The sequence below is a fragment of the Apodemus sylvaticus genome, chromosome 10 (genome assembly GCF_947179515.1).
Source record: "Apodemus sylvaticus chromosome 10, mApoSyl1.1, whole genome shotgun sequence".
Classification (NCBI taxonomy): domain Eukaryota; kingdom Metazoa; phylum Chordata; class Mammalia; order Rodentia; family Muridae; genus Apodemus; species Apodemus sylvaticus.
In genome coordinates, this window is record NC_067481.1 from 70859650 (window position 1) to 70877370 (window position 17721).

Here is a 17721-nt window from a genome sequence, read left to right on the forward strand (position 1 = left end):
GCAGAGCTGACAGTACTAAGGAGGGTCAGCATGACAGAATCTTCAGGCTAAGGTCTCCAGCCAACTCACATCATCATCCTTGCAACGTGGCTTCACTGGCTGGGCCACCTAGTGAAGAAGCTTGTGTGAGGACAAGAAGGACCCAAGAAGAAAAGGATCCAAAGGTCAAACATCCTGTACAAGGAGAGGAGCCGAGAGGCTGGGCCTTGAGGCACAGAACCAAATCGGAAGACTACACCCTGGACACTTCAGAGGCAGAAGAGATACAAGCCAGAGGAAATCCTGGTCAATTGAACAGGGAACTCAACTGTAGGTTGACTAGGATACGATATAAATTCAGAACACGCTACAGCTAGCAAAATCACCCTATAAATTCTGACAATAGACCCCTGCATATGAGGATGTTTGAGGGTGCCATAGGCTACAAAGTGGTGCACCCAGACCCTGCTCTTAGGACCAGGAAGCCCTTCCAACAGGAGGGATAAGGTGTCAGTCAGTAAGGAGATGGCCTACATCAAGAAGCAAAAGCATTGCTGGTCAGTGGTGGTGCATGCCTTTAATCTCAGTACTTGGGAGGCAGAGGCAGGTGGATTTCTGAGTTGGAGGCCAGCCTGGTCTACAGAGTAAGTTTCAGGAAAGCCAGGGCTAAACAGAGAAACCCTGTCTTGGGAGAGAAAAAAAAAAAGCAAACACGTCATTCTGCGGGGTGAGGGTCCACTGTGTGGTCCAGCCAGTGAAGCCACATCCAAGGATGGAGTGAGCTGGCTGGAGGCCTTTTCCCAATGATTCTCTCACGCTCACGCTCCCTGGCACGTTGAGAGCTCAGCAGAGTTGCTGTAGGGAGCAACTCAATGCTCTCCTACAGCATAGTAAGTGACACAGTGACACAGGAGAACACAGATGACAGGAACACCCACCTCTACTTCCCAGTGAAAACCTGTGACAGAAGTCCCCTGACCCATGCTCATGCTGCGAGGGTTCAACGGATTTTCCTCATGCAGATTTCTCACTCGTTGTGGGTGGGGCCCTTGGACAGCTATTTCCTAAAGCGGCCCTTTCCCATTACCTTGATTCCACTAGTGTACCACAAAAGTGATACTGGCTCAAGCCAGTGGCCACTCAGAGTGATTCTTCAGTACAGGTTCCTAAGTGACCGATCCAGTTTACAGGAGCCCCCCACCCCCACCCCACCCCACCCCACCCCACATCGCCTGTCTGGAAGCATCCAGACATCTACCAAGTCCACACAGCCCAAACTCCATACCAACTCAGTACTTACCTTGCTGCTGCTCCGGACCTGAACTTTCTCAGTCTTCCCTTCTGCCTTCCTCAGTCCTTGAAAGTCTCCAGGCACAGAGAATGCTCTATTTGTTGAATCAGTCAGCCAATCGCCACCGATCTCTGAAAATACTAAGGGAAAACATCAGAGGTTCGACAAGGATGTCCTCTGACAGAAGAATCTCTGATTTAACAGCCCATAAAACTGGCAGGCACCAAGCTGGTCCTTGCCAGGGTTGGGAGCCAGGGGTATTCCTCATCCTTAGCAGCTCCGTCTCCGGGGCCAGGCGGGCGCCTCCGCCTTAGGTAGGGGGCGACCCTGGGGTCAGGCCGCCCCTTCCCGGGAGCCTGACCCGACAGGCCCGCCAAGTGTCCTGCCCGGCTCGGCCCGGCCTAGCAGTACCGGCAGGAAGGGCACCGCTGACCTCACCGCCCTAACCCTGGGAAGGGACGCGGGCGGGACAGGAACCCAGGCGGGTGCAGAATCAGGGCGCCGGGCGCGGGGCACGGGGCTGAGTGACCCGGGATCCAGCTCGCGGCTCCGCGCAGAGCAGAACGCACCGTCCGGCCACCGAACCCGAGCCCAGCCCGGACGAGGACCCCACGGACCCGCACTCACCTGGACACGCGCGGTAGCCGGCGTTTCCAGAACCTCCCGCGGCGTCGCCCCGGCGCTCTCGGCTCCGCCCTCGACCGAGGCTCCGCCCGCTTGAGCCTCCGCCACGTCCCCACCTCCCGGCCCCCGGGCCCGCCCGGGCCTGGCTCCGAGCCACTGGAGCCTTCGAGAAGGCCTGAGCCGCCCGCCACGCGCTGCACGTATACGGTGCACGCCTCCCTGCGCCGCGTGGGACCCGCACGGGGAGCGACGCCCCCATCCCAGCCCGCTCCAGCCCTCTGTGGTTTCACCACCCCCACATCCATCCCCACCGGCAAATTGCAGGAGGCTGGCATTACTAAGAACAGGAATTGAGTATCCCGAGAGGGGACCGACTGGAGGAAGAAGACAAGGGTCTCAGGTTTCAGTGCACCTCATCTCCAGATGACCCATCTCTAAAGCCAAAACTGCTTCTCCGAGGGTCTCAGGCTGGCCGAGCTATGGGTCTCTGGCAATGTGAGAAGTTGCCATAGCCTGGAGCATCCCATCCTGGGGCCAACCCATGGCTTATCACACAGGCCAAGGAGATTGGACACCTCAACCAGCCCTGTCTGAGACACAGCCAAGAAGACAGGGAAGCAGCCGACCTCGAGCTGAACTGAAGGATTCTCTGGCGGCTGAGCAGGTTCCCACGCCTGCCCTGTAAGCTTGCTTCTTCATGAATGAGGTGAAGCAGTCTGAGAATCTCATCAGGGAGCCGAGCCCAGAACGGAGATGCCCGGCTTGTGGGACTGCGCCTGGAGTTTGCTGTGGATTCCCTATAATGGCGTGGGCCAGGCAGACGGCCCAGACAGACACATAGAAACAACTCAGAAAATACTACCCAGCCACTTGTCCGTGTCTGTGTCAGCCACCAGCCAAGAGCTCAGCTGAGACCAAACACAAACCTTCCTGTATCTCCTATGCCACAGAAAATACAGTTTGCACAGAGCTTCACATGCCTTCCCACTTCTCTGTCCGGAGTCCTCCTCCTCCTCCTCCTCCTCCTCCTCCCTCTCCTCTCCACGGGATCTTTCCCATTGGCCTATAAATACCTTAAAGCCATGGCTGTGGAAACATAGCCTTCACCCCACTCTACCACCTACTGTGCATCTCTCCTCTGCCAACCAAACAAGCAAAATGTGTCTTCTTGACTGATCTCTCCAGACTCCTAGCTCTACAACAGCTCCAAACAGTTACTATACTATGTTTATTGCTTCACATCCTTTAAATCACCCTTACATGGTGTATGGTTTTTTCTTTTTTCATTATTATTATCTTTAATCTTTGTTTACAGTCCAGTCATTATCCCCCTCCAATTCTGCCCTCTGACAGTTCCTCATCCCATTTCTTCCCCCTTGCCCCCATCTCCAAGAGGATGTCCCCACATACCCACACACCCACCAGGCCTCCCCATTCTCTGGGGAATTAAGTCTCTCAAGAGTTAAGTGCATCTTCTCTCACTGAGGCCAGACTAGGCAGTCCTCTGCTGCATATGTGTCGGGGACCTCGTGCCAACTAGAGTATGCTGCCTGGTTGGTGGCTCCGTGTCTGACAGACGGGGGGTAGGGGTGGGGGGGTGGGGGAGGAGGGGTGATCTTCCTATGGGGTCTCGCTCCTCCTCAACTTCATCCAGCCTTTCCCTAATTCAACCACAGTGGTCCCCAACTTCAGACCATTTGTTCAGCATCTCGGAGGACAGCCATGCTAGGCTCCTGTCTGTAAGTACATCATAGCATCAGTGATAGTGTCAGGCCTTGGAGCCTCCCCTTGAGATGGGTCCCAATTAGGACTGGTCACTTGACCTCCATTCCCTCAGACTCTTCTCCATTTTTGTCCCTGCAGTTTTTTTTAGACAGGAACAATTCTGGGTCAGAGTTTTTGACTGTGGGATGGCAACCTCCACTTGATGTCCTTTCTACTGGAGGTGGATTCTATAAATTCCCTCTTCCCACTGCTGGGCATTTCATCTAAGATCCTTCCCTTTGAGTCTTGAGATTCTCTCACTTCCCAGATCTCTGGTACATTTTAGAGGGTCACCCACCTCCCATCTCCACCTCCACCTCCACCTCCCCAGGTTGCATAGTTACACTCATTCTACTGGCCTTTGCAGCTTCACTCCTGGTCCCCACCCCCAATACCTGATCAAGTTCCCTTTTCCCCCTGTTCCTCCCCCTCCCCTCTCTCACCCAGATCCCTCCCTCCCTCTGCCCCCTGGTTTCTTCTCCCTCCCTAGTGGGATTGAAGTATCCTCACTTGGGTCCTATGGCTTGTTAACCTTTTTGAGTTCTATGGATTGTATCCTGGGTATTCTGTGCTTTTTGTTGTTTTTGTGTTTGTTTGTTTTGTTTTTGCTAATATCCATTTATTAGTAAGTACATAGCATGTATATCCTTTTGGGTCTGAGATACCTCACGCAGGATGATATTTTCTAGTTCTATTTGCCTGCAAAACTCATGATGTCCTCATTCTTAATAGTTGAATAGTATCCCATTGTGTAAACAAACCACATTTTCTGTATTCATCCTTCTATTGTGGGTTGTTTCCGGCTTCTCAGTATCGTGAATAAGGCCACTATGAACGCAGTGGAGCATGTGCCCTCGTGGCAGGGCGCAGCATCCTTTGGGTATATGCTCAGGAATGATATAGCTGGGTCTTCAGGTGGCTCTATTCCCAGTTTTCTGAGGAACATCCAGATCGGTTTCCAGAGTGGTTGTACCAGCTTGCAATCCAACCAGCAATGGAGGAGTGTTCCTCTTTCTCCACATTCTCACCAACATGTGCTGTCACCTGAGGTTTTTGTTTTTGGTTTGGTTTGGTTTGGGTTTTGTTGTTGTTGTTGTTTTGTTTTGTTTTGGGGTTTTTTTGTTTTTGTTTTGTTTTTGGTTTTTTGTTTTTGTTTTTTGTTTTTTTGTTGTTGTTGTTGTTGTTTTGGTTTTGGTTTTTTTCGAGACAGGGTTTCTCTGTGTAGCCCTGGCTGTCCTGAAACTCACTCTGTAGACCAGGCTGGCCTCGAACTCAGAAACCCACCTGCCTCTGCCTCCCAAGTGCTGGGATTAAAGGTGTGTGCCACCACTGCCCAGCTGTCACCTGAGTTTTTGATCTTAGCTATTCTGATTGGTGTAAGGTTACCACCTTACTCTTAGGGTCGTTTGCATTTGCTTTTTCCTGATCACTAAGGACTTCGAACATTTCTTTAAGTGCTTCTCAGCCATTCGAGATTCCTCTGTTGTGAATTCTCTGTTTAGTTCTATAGCCTATTTTTGGATTGGGTTGTTGGGGGTTTTTGGAAGTTAGCTTCTTGAGTTCTTTATATATTTTGGATATTAGTCCTCTATCAGATGTGGGATTAGTGAAGATTTTTTTTCCCAAACTATAGGTTGCCATTTGTCCTATTGACAGTGTCCTTTGCTTTACAGAAGCTTTTCAGTTTCATGAAGTCCCATTCGCAATTCTTGATCTTAAAGCCTGGGCCATTGGAGTTCTGTTTAGGAAATCCAACCCCCAGCCAACAATGAGCTCAAGGCTCTTCCCACTTTCTCTTTTATTAGATTCAGTGCATCTGGTTTTATGTTGGGGTCCTTGATTCACTTGGACATGAGCTATATTCAAGGTGACAAATATGGATCTATTTTCATTTTCTACATACCAAACACCAGTTAGACCAGTACCATCTATGGAAGATGCTTTCTTTTGTCCATTGTATATTTTTGGCTTCTTTGTCAAATATCAAGTGTCCATAAGTGCGTGGGTTTATTTCTGGGTTTTCAATTCTATTCCATTGATCAACCTGTCTGCTCTGTACTAATACCATGCAGTTTTTTATTACTATTGCTCTATAGTACAGCTTAAGGTCAGGGATGGTGATTCCCCCAGAAGTTGTTTTTGTAAAAAAAAAAAAAAGAAGAAGAAGAAGAATTGTTTTTGATATACTGGGTTTTATGTTTTTCCATATGAAATGGAGAATTGCTCTTTCCATGTCTTTGAAGAATTGTGTTGGAATTTTGATGCGGATTGCACTGAATATGTAGATTGCTTTTGGCAGGATTGCAGTTTTTACTAGGTTAATCCTACCAATCCATAAGCATGTGAGGTTTTCTGAGGTCTTCAATTTCTTTCTTGAGAAACTTGAAGTACTTGTCATACAGATCTTTTACTTGTTTGGTTAAAGTTACCCCAAGATATTTTATATTATTTGTGGCTATTGTGAAGGGTGTCATTTCCCTATTTTCTTTCTCAGCCTGTTTATCATTTGTATAAAAGAAGACTACTGATTTGTTCGAGTTAATTTTATATCTGGCCACTTTGCTGAAATTATTTATCAGCTATAGAAGTTCTCTGGTAGAATTTTTGGGGTTGCTTATTTATAATATCATATAAATATATCATCTGCAAATAGTACCCTGATTTCTTCATTGCCAATTTGTATCCCCTTGATCTCCTTTTGTTTTCTACCTGTTCTGGCTAGGACGTCGAGCACTATGTGAATAGGTGGGGAAGAGTGGGCAGCCTTGGCTAGTCCCTGATTTTGGTGAGATTGCTTCAATTATCTCTCCAATTAATTTGATATCGCCTGTTGGTTTGCTGTATATTGCTTTTATAATGTTTAGGTATGGGCTTTGAATTCCTGATCTTTCCAATACTTTTAACATGAATAGGTGTTGTTTTTTGTCAAATGCTTTTCAACATCTACTGAAATGATCATGTGATTTTTTTTTCCTTTGAGTTTGTTTATATAGTGGACTACATTAATGGATTTTCATATATTGAACCATCCCTGCGTTCCTGTCTATGCTCATTTCAATACATTGTTTAATTCATATTGCAAATGATTTGCTGAAGTTTTTGCATCTGGGTTCACGGAGAAAATTAGTGTACAGTTTCCTTCTGACGTTGTTTTACCTTTTATCCAGTTTTGGTATCAGGGCAATACTGAATTTATAGAATGATTTGAAAGTGTCACTTCCCTTTCTAATTTATAATACAGTTTGAGTAGCATGGTATCCATTCTTTAAAAGTCTGGCAGAATTTTGCAAAGCCATCAGCCCCCGGATTTTTCTTTACTAGGATGCTTTTATTACTGCTTTAACAGTATTTATTTCTTATTTTTATCTGTTTAGGTTATTTAGATTCTTTTGCTCAACTGTGGTGTGTACATTAGTTACTTTCTTCATTGCTATAATAAAATCCCTCACAAAAGCAACTGTAGGAAAGAAAGTTTTGTTTGGGTTCATGAAGCTACAAGCTGCCATGACAGGAAGTCGTGGAGGTGTAAGGAGGCTGGTCACGTGGGGTGCAGTCAGGAAGTGGAAGGGACGAATGCCGGCTCTCAGTTCTCCTTCTCTTCTTTTTCTTCATTCTAGGACACAGCACAGAAGACCATCCTATTCACATTCAGAAAGGGTCTTCAGTTTAGCCTTTCTGGCAATGCTCTCAGAGACACCCCCAGAGCTGTATCGCCTAAGTGAGTGTAAAATCCCATCAAGATAGTAATGAAGATTAACCTTCACAGCGTGTTCATCTGTGACTATGAATGCATTTCTCCTAGATTTTCCAGTTTGTTAAAATGTAAGCCTTCAGGATGTTCCCCAGAGACCCTCTGGATTTCAGTGTGTGTTAGGGCCTCCTTTCTCGTCTTAGTTTTATTTGTAGCCTCTCTCCTTTGGTTAAGAAGATAAAGTTAAAGCCTTATTAATCTCGTTTAACTCTTTGTTTTGCTTTTTCCTTTAGCTTCGGCGGTGCTTTGGACGACAGATACCCCTCATGGTCTCAAGCATATGAATTCTTGATCCCCAGTTGATAGCACTCTTTGGGGAGGCCTATGTGGTGCTGACTTGCTGGTGGAGTGTGTCCCTGGCACCAACTTGGAGATCATAAAGTCATGTACCATTCCCTGTGTGCTCTTCCTGTGAGCTTCCTGCTCCTGCTACCACGTCTGCACCTGCTGTGGTTGACTCTCATCCCTCTGGAACCCCAAGCTTCCAGATAAATTCTTCCTCCTATGCATTGCCTTGGCCATGGTGTTTTATCACAGCAGCAGAAAGGTAACTAATACCATCTTCATTTTGTTAATCTCTGTCCTAATCTTTATTAGTTCTTTCTCTCTTCTGAGTTTGGTCATAGCCTTTCCTTTATGGCCAATAATTCAGTAATTTCCCTACTCTTTCCTCTCTCCCTAGAAATACAAAGGGCCTTTCCTAGTTTTTGATGCAGCAGGCTGTCTGCTTTTCACCTGTGCACTAGAACTTAAGCTGGGGCCTGGAACATTCGCAGCACTAATACAAATATTTCAGTTGCTGCCCAAAACACTGGAAGGAATTAGACACAAACCTAGGCCAATGTCCTGTAGTTTTTATATAAATCCCATACACTGATAACCTTGCTACAGACAGACTTGGGCAGAACACTTCCTTCGTATTGCTCTCCGCCATGAATATGCACTGCAGACCCCTCTGTATATAAGTTCTGATGACAGATGGGAGAGTGCCCAACCCATGGGCCACATGAGGCCAAATATAGCTCAGAATGCAGCCCAACCGAAAATTATAAACGTACTTACTTAAACCATGAAAGCTTGTGTGTGTGTGTGTGTGTGTGTGTGTGTGTGTTTTCAACTGTGTGGTTCTTGAGAGAGCAAACTTGTAAATTTGTAGATGACAATGTCGTGTTGTAATGTCAAGGGAAAAAAAATCCCTTACAAGAACTCCCAAGCCGAGAGTTGAGGCTGGAGTGGAGTCAGAAGTGGTGAGCCATTCTGGGAAGAAGCTCCTCTGTGGCTGTCCGTCGAGTCCGTAGAGTTTCCATGTCCGCTTGGTGCCATGCAATGTAGCAGGATGGTATCAACGAAAAATGTTTCTTGAACTTGCTTCACCAATGTCTTTCATTGTGAATATATTAAGATACATGCTGGCATATTTTGGTGTTCCTGTAGACCAGGGTTTGCTGTTTTGTCAAAATAAAAACTATGGGTCAGCTCGGAGTATTGTTTGTATTATTGGGAGAATGCTTCCTTTAGAGCCTTGCTGAAGACCTCGTTTTGAGTTGCTCCTGCACATGAACTCTGAGGAGTCTGATGATTATGAGCTTACAGTTCCATCTTTTGCTGATGTTTTGTGTATGGCAAATGATGAAGAAGCCAGTTGTCTCGGATTTCAGTGTGTCACTGTGGGTGTGGGCTTAAGACCTTCACCCTAGCTGTCTGAGAGTCAGTCTATTGCTAGCAGCCTTCAGATGAAGATGTAGAACCCTCAGCTCCTCCTGCATCATGCCTGCCTGGATGCTGCTGTGCTCCTGCCTTATGATAATGGACTGAACCTCTGAACCTACATAGCAGCATATGGAAAAAGAAGGTGGGAGGGAAAATTGCTCTTTTTCATCCTTCAAAACTAATTTGAGATCTGTCATCACCTGGTCTAAGACAGAACAAAACAGGGACAGATAATCTGCCTGTAAGTGAAGCTGCAATTAAAAAGATAGGTGCCCTTGAAGATGACCTGACTTTTCTCTGGTCTCAGATTGCTTCGATTATAGCAATGCAGGACCTGAGAGGGAGCAGAGGGACTGGCTGCATCGATTTGAGTGACGAACAAGTGCCACTGTCATCAGTCACCACTGGGCCGAGTGTGGAACCACACCACGGTCCAAGTGTGGTGCTTCCTCCTCCTCCCCCTCCTCCTCCCCCTCCTCCTCCTCCTCCCCCTCCTCCTCCCCCTCCTCCTCCTCCCCCTCCTCCTCCTCCTGAGTTTTTTCTGCAGCCTCCAAGGTCTCTTCTGGATCTGCTGATACACATGACATAGAGAGTCTGGCTACTGACATGAAAAGGCAGCTCTCGGGTGTTAAAAGACCGATGATAGCCATCATTCAAAAAGTCAGAGTTAGTGATGTCCCAAACATGCTGGATGTTCTAAAGGATGAAATAAGGTCAAAGTTCAGCCTGTGGAAAAGTCACCAGGTGGCAGACCCATTCAGAAGGGGAAAAGACAGAGTTCAGAATGGGATCCTGTGTCTTTAATATCTAATGCACTGAAGCAGAAGTTTGCATTTCAAGATGATTCCTTTGACAAAGAAAATAGGTCTTGGGAGTGTTTTCCATTTTCTAGTCCTGAAGCTTCAAGGTTTTGATGTCACATTTCTCCAACAGAAAGTCAGCGACCTAAGGGAAGGACTGATAATACAAAAGCAGTTATCCAGAGTATCGGAAGCAAAAGCTGTGCTCACCATATGTGACATGTGGTATCCTTCACTGCCTGTCAGAGAATTACCACCTCTGCTAGGGTGATCAAGCTGAACTCTGGGACCTGTCTCCGCCCAGCCTGAGAAAAACACTTAAGAATACTGTCCCTGCTTTTGGAAGATGTGGCATTTAACTGGCTACTGAAGAGAGTTGGGTGTGTAGATTCCCACTTTATGTGACTGCTACTGAAAATGAAATACATGGTTCAGTGAGTTTCCTCAAATTATGGCTTCCTACTGAGGCCCCTTTCAGCCTTGTGAGTTGCTGTTTATTTGGCCTTCAACAACTTGTAGATTTTTAGTGAGCAGGTGATGATGATTATTTTTCATTAAGATAGTCACCGTTATGAAAACACAGGGACACCTGAGAAACTGAAGGGAAAAAAGGGGGGGGGAGTCACAGTTTTAGTCATGTAGGGTTGAACTTTCTACTGCACAGAGAAATAGACCCTTGATGAATTCCATTCACACTGGCTTTGCACACAGACGGCTGGTGTGCTCCCTCCGTTCTCTATTATATTTGTACCCTATATTTTTTTGTAAGTAGATTTTATAATAAATGGCTCTTTTGAACTTGGTTAAGTTTTTAACAATTCAAATTATATTCTTATTGTTTTATGAAAAAAATAGAATTCCCAAGCCTGTAGATATGGATAAAATGAAACCACACCACAGCCCACAGCACCCAAACTGCTTCTCCAACATTTTCTCTATCTCAGAAAAGGAAATCACCAACTTCTGGGTATTTCCCTGACCTTGGGAGGCATCCCTGACCAATGGCTCCTTGTCCTCCCTCCCCCCATCACTAGGGAAAGACCTAGTATTAATGTTACCACAAGGGAGAGCAGGAACTCCGCTGGACAGACAAACACTTGGACGAGTGGGAGGTCGGGCGAGGACGCAGTCCTCCTCAGCCTCTCCTGCCTCCCCGTGCCTGTGACCCCTACCCTGGGGAAGAGGAACAGGCAAGCTCAGCCCCGAGCTCTGAAGCCTCCTTAGCTGTTGGTGCCTGAGTTCTTGGCAACTACTATAGCAGCTTGAGGTCTGGTGGAGTTTACAAACTCCTGGTCTTCGATGGTATTTCTCAAGTCATACCCTCCTGGATCTAGCAAAGCCACACAGAAAACACTATATCTATTGACACATTTGTAATATATATATACTATATGTATGTTCTATAAATTACTATATTTGTACAATATATTACATATACATACACACATATATACATATACATACACATACATACATACCCACATACATAATGTGCGTGTGCACACACACACACACATAATTCAGCTTTCATTGGGCCCTGGGACCAACACTGCGAGTACCCTAGGCTCCACCTCTTCATAGGAACTGAGGTAAAATAAGTATGTCCCAATTGGCTAGCATTTTGACTGAAGGCCACAGGGCAGGCAATGTAACTGGAGTGCGGCCACCTAGTGGTAGCCACAGCTTTGAAATAGAGCTAATCCGTTATCTGGCAGATCCTTAGAAGCCTGCTAGGCCAGCTGGGGAAAGAAAAGACCAAATAGGTGCCTATAGCTCTCCTTGGGACTAGTTCATCTGTGAGAATCCCCCGAGACGGCTTTAAGCCACCTCTCAGCTACCTCCCACGTGGACCACTGCCACCAGGAACAGCAAAGCCAGCACAAACTGAGCTATCATTAGCTATTTCAGGACTCTGGGGAGCTGTAATTACCCAGCCGATCTCCAGGAGGCCCCCAAAGTATAAATAATGAGCTTAGATTTCAGCTTCCTCCTGCACCCCACCTCCATCCTGGCCAAAAGACTGCAATGGAAACACCCGGAAAGCCAGCTCCATAGGGTGCTTACAAACACAGAATTTTAAACGTGTTTCTTACATTTTATATTAGTGGACAAGAACACACATATGTTATAGTATACATGTGGACATCCAAGGACAATTTTCAGAAGCTAAGTCTCTACTTTTACATTTGGGGCTAAGAGCAAGCACTTTCATACTGAGCGGTCTCACTGGCCTCAGACACAGACACTTTGGTGTCTGTATGTAATATAATGAATGCTTTTAAGACTATAATGGCAGCGCACTAGCTGCCCAGTCCCTCTACTTTCAACCCTGGGACCATATTTGGACTGGTTATTGCTAACGAGTGAGAGAGGTTGGGGACATTTGACTTAAATATAACAGAAAAGATTTTGTGATTTTTTTTTTCAGGCTTGGTCAGGAAGCCAGCAGACTCAGGGAGGAAAGCCGTAAAAGAGATAAAGGCACAGAGGTCAGATGAGGTCATCTGATGCCTCGTAAGCTGCAGAAAGAAGTTATGAATAATGCTGAGGACAGACAGACAGACCACCCAACCTGAGGACAAAGCAGGGGAGCAGGATTGAGTTTGAGGTTCAGGAAGAATATTCTGTCTTCTTCTGTGGGGACGGGGGAGAAGAAAGAAGAGAGCCTGAGGCTGAGCAAGGAGAACACCAGGCTAGACCCAGGATAGCCTGGCTCACCTGGGGAATGGAAATGATTAGAAAGAAAAAAAAGCCAAGATAGGAGAACTCATCCTGACTCAATAGCCAAAATAAGAGTAGCTACTCACTGAATGGCCCCCACCCCGTGCAGAATTCCATCTAAGCTCCACCACCTAGAGGAGGCCTTGCTAAAGGAGAACTAACTACAATCCCCAGACAGCATAATAATGGAGAGCAAAGCCAGCTCCAGAGAGCACAGCAGCCCCTGTGGCTGGCACAGAAGCCTAAATCACAGCATCTGCTTTCCTCAATTGCAAGGCTCTTTCGTTGGGAAGAAAGACTTGACAGTCCAGCCCTCATTCTCCCTGCCCTGTCTTTCCTCTCTGGTGCCTCATTTTCCATTTCTCTCTTTTTTTTTTTAAATGAAAGCACTTCTCTTGACTATAATGAAACATATCTGTAAATCACCCTGCATCCTTTTGGGGGGTAAGATTGATGTCAATGACTCTACTTGTAAGTGACTCTAGCCCATTTGTGTAAAGGGAATTCTATGGCAACCAGGGGTTCTATTCCCACCACTTGATAGCTTTGCATATTCATGATTTCATAGACTGGAGGCAGGTTGGACATAGCAGATAGCTTAGGACCCTGTGGCCCTATCTGGTTCCGGGCGGTACACACCACCCATTTATAATCGTGCACAGGAAACTGCAGTTCCCTCACCTGAACATACACTAAACAATAAACCTAAAAACCCCATAACTCTCTTGTCCCCCTTACCCCCAACCCACATCAGGGTCACATGCTCTAGTCTCTGAACAATAGTATGTTTCCCTACCCCTCGTAACAAGCAAATTTAGACAGTTTCTATTCAAGTGTATTCCCAACACATTCTGCTATGAAATACAGAAGGACAAATCAATCAGTCCAGCTTGAACTGGTTTGTCATACATTCACAGTAAGATAAGTTGTGCCATCTACAAAACTTTTAGGGGGATTCCCCTATTTACCATCTTATGACTATGCTATACATAATTAGGCATGCCTTTGGTTAAAATCAGATGCATTATGGGAAAGGATATGTATAGTAGAAAAATATTGTATGAGCTAATCTATCAATCAAAATAGAGAACTACCCAAACTATACCTCTTAATATCCAGCCTCTTCTCTGATTCCCATAAAAAGAAACTCTTGAGTCTCCCACGCATGTGGCCCGCCTGCACTCCTAACAATATATTCCTTTATAATCTGTATTAATGCTTTACTCCTGACAAACTTATTTTGATTCTTTGCAAATCTGTGTGAGATTTGCAAATCTTGAAAATCTTGTTTTCAAGTCTCTGAAAGAGGCCAAGAACCTGGGAATCTAGCCCAGACCCCAAACACCAACAAAAGATAGAAATAAAGGACATTGGAAAAGGACTATCTGGTAGAGCTACAAATCTCGTAAAAGATTTGGGGTAGAAGTAGCTACCACCACTCAATCAGAGGAAGCTGGGGCACCAGTGTGCCTGTGGCCTGTCCCCACCTGTCCAAGCACCCTCACCCTGATTGTGGCCCCTCTGCTGCTTCAACTGCCCTGCCTGGATTAACTCTGGCCACAGCTCTCATCAAACTCCTAGCCCTTGAGCAGACACCCACATCTGAGCTTAGTCACTGGGAACACCGGCCCAAGTTCCTGACTCACTACAAGACAGCCAGGGCAGTCTTCCTTCCTCTGGAGTCTCTCACTACCTCACATCATGTCTGACATATTCCAGAATACTCAGCTCCCATAAAAGCACATTTTGTTTTTGACCTTGTAAAACCATGCCTGAGCTTCAGAAACTCACTGACATGTCAAAATGTTGTTTCTACATACAGATATTTGTATTTTCTCTTTTTGTAATTTTCTGCATTTTTTCATAACTTGGAAACTTTCATAAAACTCTTAAAAGCCTGATGGGGCCTGTCCTTCTGCATTTGAAAGGCTAGATGAAAGAAAGGGTAGATGAAAGGCTCTCAACAGACCAAAACACTGATGTAGAGAGAGAGAGAGAGAGAGAGAGAGACCTATCCAAGCATACAGGGATCCACATATTGCACAAGTTGGCTTTGTCCTTCCACATGACAAGGACAGGTTTGTCCTCTGTCCCCTGTCTTCTGTCTCTTTCCTTGACTCTGGCCTAGAGCTTGAATCTTTAAACTGGAATTGGAATCAGCACTTAAGAGAACTTGCTGCTCTTGCAGACGACCCAATGCAGTTGCTAACATCCACATGACAGCCCACAACCCTCCAGTGCCCTCTTTTGAACTTTGTGGGCACCAGACACACACATGGTGCACATACATACATGCAGGCAAAACACTTACACATATATAAAAATAAATCTTTTTTTAAAAACAAATGTAAACCAGAACCTGATTTGATCCTTACCCTGAACTAGTCACCTAGGGCCCCAGGCCCAGCAAACTGTTTTCCTCCCTCATCTGCAGGGACCAGAGCCCTGGGAGAGTAGGGACAGCTGGGAGAGTGTCCCTTCCTGGCTGAAAAGTGCCTGTGTCACATGTTAAGAGCAGAAGGGCAGCTTTCTCAAAGCTACACTGTGGGACACTATCATTGATGACAGCTGCCCAGGACAATCAGGACTTTCCTTCCGCAGTCACCGACAGCCGCAGGCCGGGCGCACCCCCTTTCCTCATCCAGACTGTATTTCCTCCTGCTTCATCTCCAAGCACAAGGCAATGTGCAGAAGACGACAGCCTGTGGAGCCTTAGGAAAGAGGGGCCTTTGAGCCCTCCCCTGAACTATCATTAAGGTTCAGACCGCCCTATCTGCAAAAATAAAGATGGCCGCCAGGGGGGGTGTGAAGTCCACTATGGGACATTTAGTTAAAAGTGTCATCACTGGTCTTGCTCTAAGAGCCTTCCTGATAGTCAATCCTCTACCCTGTACTCCCTCCCCCCAGCTCCAGTTTAACCCTTCCTATTCCATTAACCCTCTATCTCACTGTGTTCTATCAAAAGGCCCTGCCACGGCTCCTGACTAATGTTCTGACCTCTGTGGGTCAGATGAGGCACACATATCTGTAGATGCAAAACTAGCATGCACATTAGAGAAAAAAACATGCAACATTTGTCTTTCTGGGTCTAGGCTATCTCATTCTAGCTTACATATATAGTCCATACATAATCTATATGTATTACATTGTTTCCATTTATATTTCCTAATTTCATTTTTCTTAACAGCTGAATGATAGTCCATTGCATAAATGTAGCATGTTTTCATTATCCATTCGTGGAGTGATGGACATCTAGGTTGTTTCCAATTCCCAGCGATCATGAATAGAACAACAATGAGCATGGACATAGTTCTCTGTGGTAGGGTATAGAGTCCCTTGGGTATATGCCCTAGAGTGATAGAGCTGTGTTGTGTAGCAATCTATTTCTAGCTTTTTGAGGAACTGCCACACTGGTTTCCATGGTGCCTGTACCAGTTTTCACTCCTGTCAGCAATGAATTAACTGTTCTCCTTAGTCATTCTGACTGGGTGAGATGAAACCTCAAAGTAGTTTTAATCTCCCTGATGGCTAAAGATACTAAAGAGTTTTGTTGTTGTTGTTGGTGGTGGTGGTGGTGGTTCGTTAGTTGGTTGTTTCAAGGCCATGTGAATGTTATCTTTTGAGAGCTTTCTGCTTAATTCCATGTCCCATTTTTAAAACTTGGGTTGTTTGGTTTTTTAATGTTTACTTTTCTTAACTAATTTTAAAGCCCCTCTGGGACTGAGTGGGTACACAGGTCTCCAATTTGACAAAGTTCTTTTATGACCCTTGCTTACCAGATCAGTATGAGCACATGGGGAGATAGAAGTGTTTTCCAGACCTTGGAGAGTACCTTCAGCTTGGGACTCCCAATATGGAAGATAGGGAGGATGACGGGAAAGTCCGCAAATCTCTACCCACCCTGTGAAAACCTCAGCCGCCAGCTCAGTTTACTTGCAGCCCCATAGGCATCCGGGGATGTAGGCGCCTGTGGAGTTCCAAAATCTAGACCTAAGCATGCGGAAAGGTCAGGAAAGAGCATGGAAAGACAATGGCAGAATCCCGGACAAACCCAGAATACCCTAGTTCCTGATGACGTGAACTCCTCAGGACACATGGGACTGAATCCTTGTCTCTAGGATGCTCTGGGCTGCCTCTGTGGGTGAGCTATGAGTTGTGGAAGATTCTGTCATGCTAAGTGTAAGCAACACATAACAGACATTATCTGTGGTGGGCAGTGTGGTGGTCTGAATGAGAATGGATCCCATAGGTTCATATATTTGAATGTATGTGGTCCCCAGTTGGTGAAACCATTTGGCAAGGATTAGGAGATGTGGTTTTGTTGGAGGAAATGTGTCATCAGGGGTGGGATCTGACCTTTCAAAACCCAGCACCATTTGTTAGCATTCTGTCTAAGCTCCGCCCCACAGTTACCTGGCAACAGCCAGGTGTGCCTGATTCACTATAAAAGGGGGCAGCCGCTTGGATCCTCCTTGCTGGATTGATCGCTCACTCCCTCGCTCCTCTCTTCCTTTCTCTTGTTCTTGCTCTTCCCTTTCCCCTCTCTTCCCATTCCCTTCCCCCTCTCTCTCCACATGCATGGCTGGCCTCTACTTCTCTACTCTCTCCCTCCCCTCCCCCTCCCCCTCTCTCCCTCTTCCTCTCTCTCTCTCTCTCTCTCTCTCTCTCCCTCCCTCTCTCTCTCTCTCTCTCTCTCTCTGCCTTCCTCTCCCTCTACTACCCTCTTTATGGGGAAGGGATGCCTCTCTACTACCCTCTCAGGGGGGAGGGATGCCTCAGAATGGGCCTACTGAGGCACCCCTTCCACACCTCACCACACCTCCATAGAACGTACCCCCCTTTATCTTTTTATAAACACATCACCATTCCCAGTTAGCTCTCTCTCTCCTCTCTCTCTCTCTCTCTCTCTCTCTCTCTCTCTCTCTGCCTCCTACTTGCAGATAAGAATGTAAAGTCACTGTTCCAAGCCGTGATTGTCCGCTGCCATGCTCCTGTCCAGATGGTTATGAACCCACCCTCTGAAACTGTAAGCCCCAGTACATTTTTTCTTCTCTAAGTTGCCTCAGTTATGGTGTCTTCAC

At 46.3% G+C, this 17721-nt stretch overlaps 1 protein-coding gene and 1 pseudogene across 2 annotated transcripts in view; one reads left to right on the plus strand and one right to left on the minus strand.

Moving 5' to 3' along the window:
• Window positions 1-1977, minus strand: part of P4ha2 (prolyl 4-hydroxylase subunit alpha 2) — a 31350-nt gene extending 29373 nt beyond the window's left edge. For both annotated transcript variants that reach the window (XM_052195832.1, XM_052195833.1), the window contains exons 1-2: window positions 1898-1977; window positions 1280-1410 (exon numbers count right to left, since the gene is read on the minus strand). The gene's annotated coding sequence lies outside the window, so the exon portion shown is untranslated. The remainder of the gene's footprint in view (window positions 1-1279; window positions 1411-1897) is intronic.
• A 6758-nt stretch (window positions 1978-8735) lies between these two features.
• Window positions 8736-10084, plus strand: LOC127695120 (mitochondrial fission regulator 2-like; annotated as a pseudogene).
• Window positions 10085-17721: the final 7637 nt, after the last annotated feature.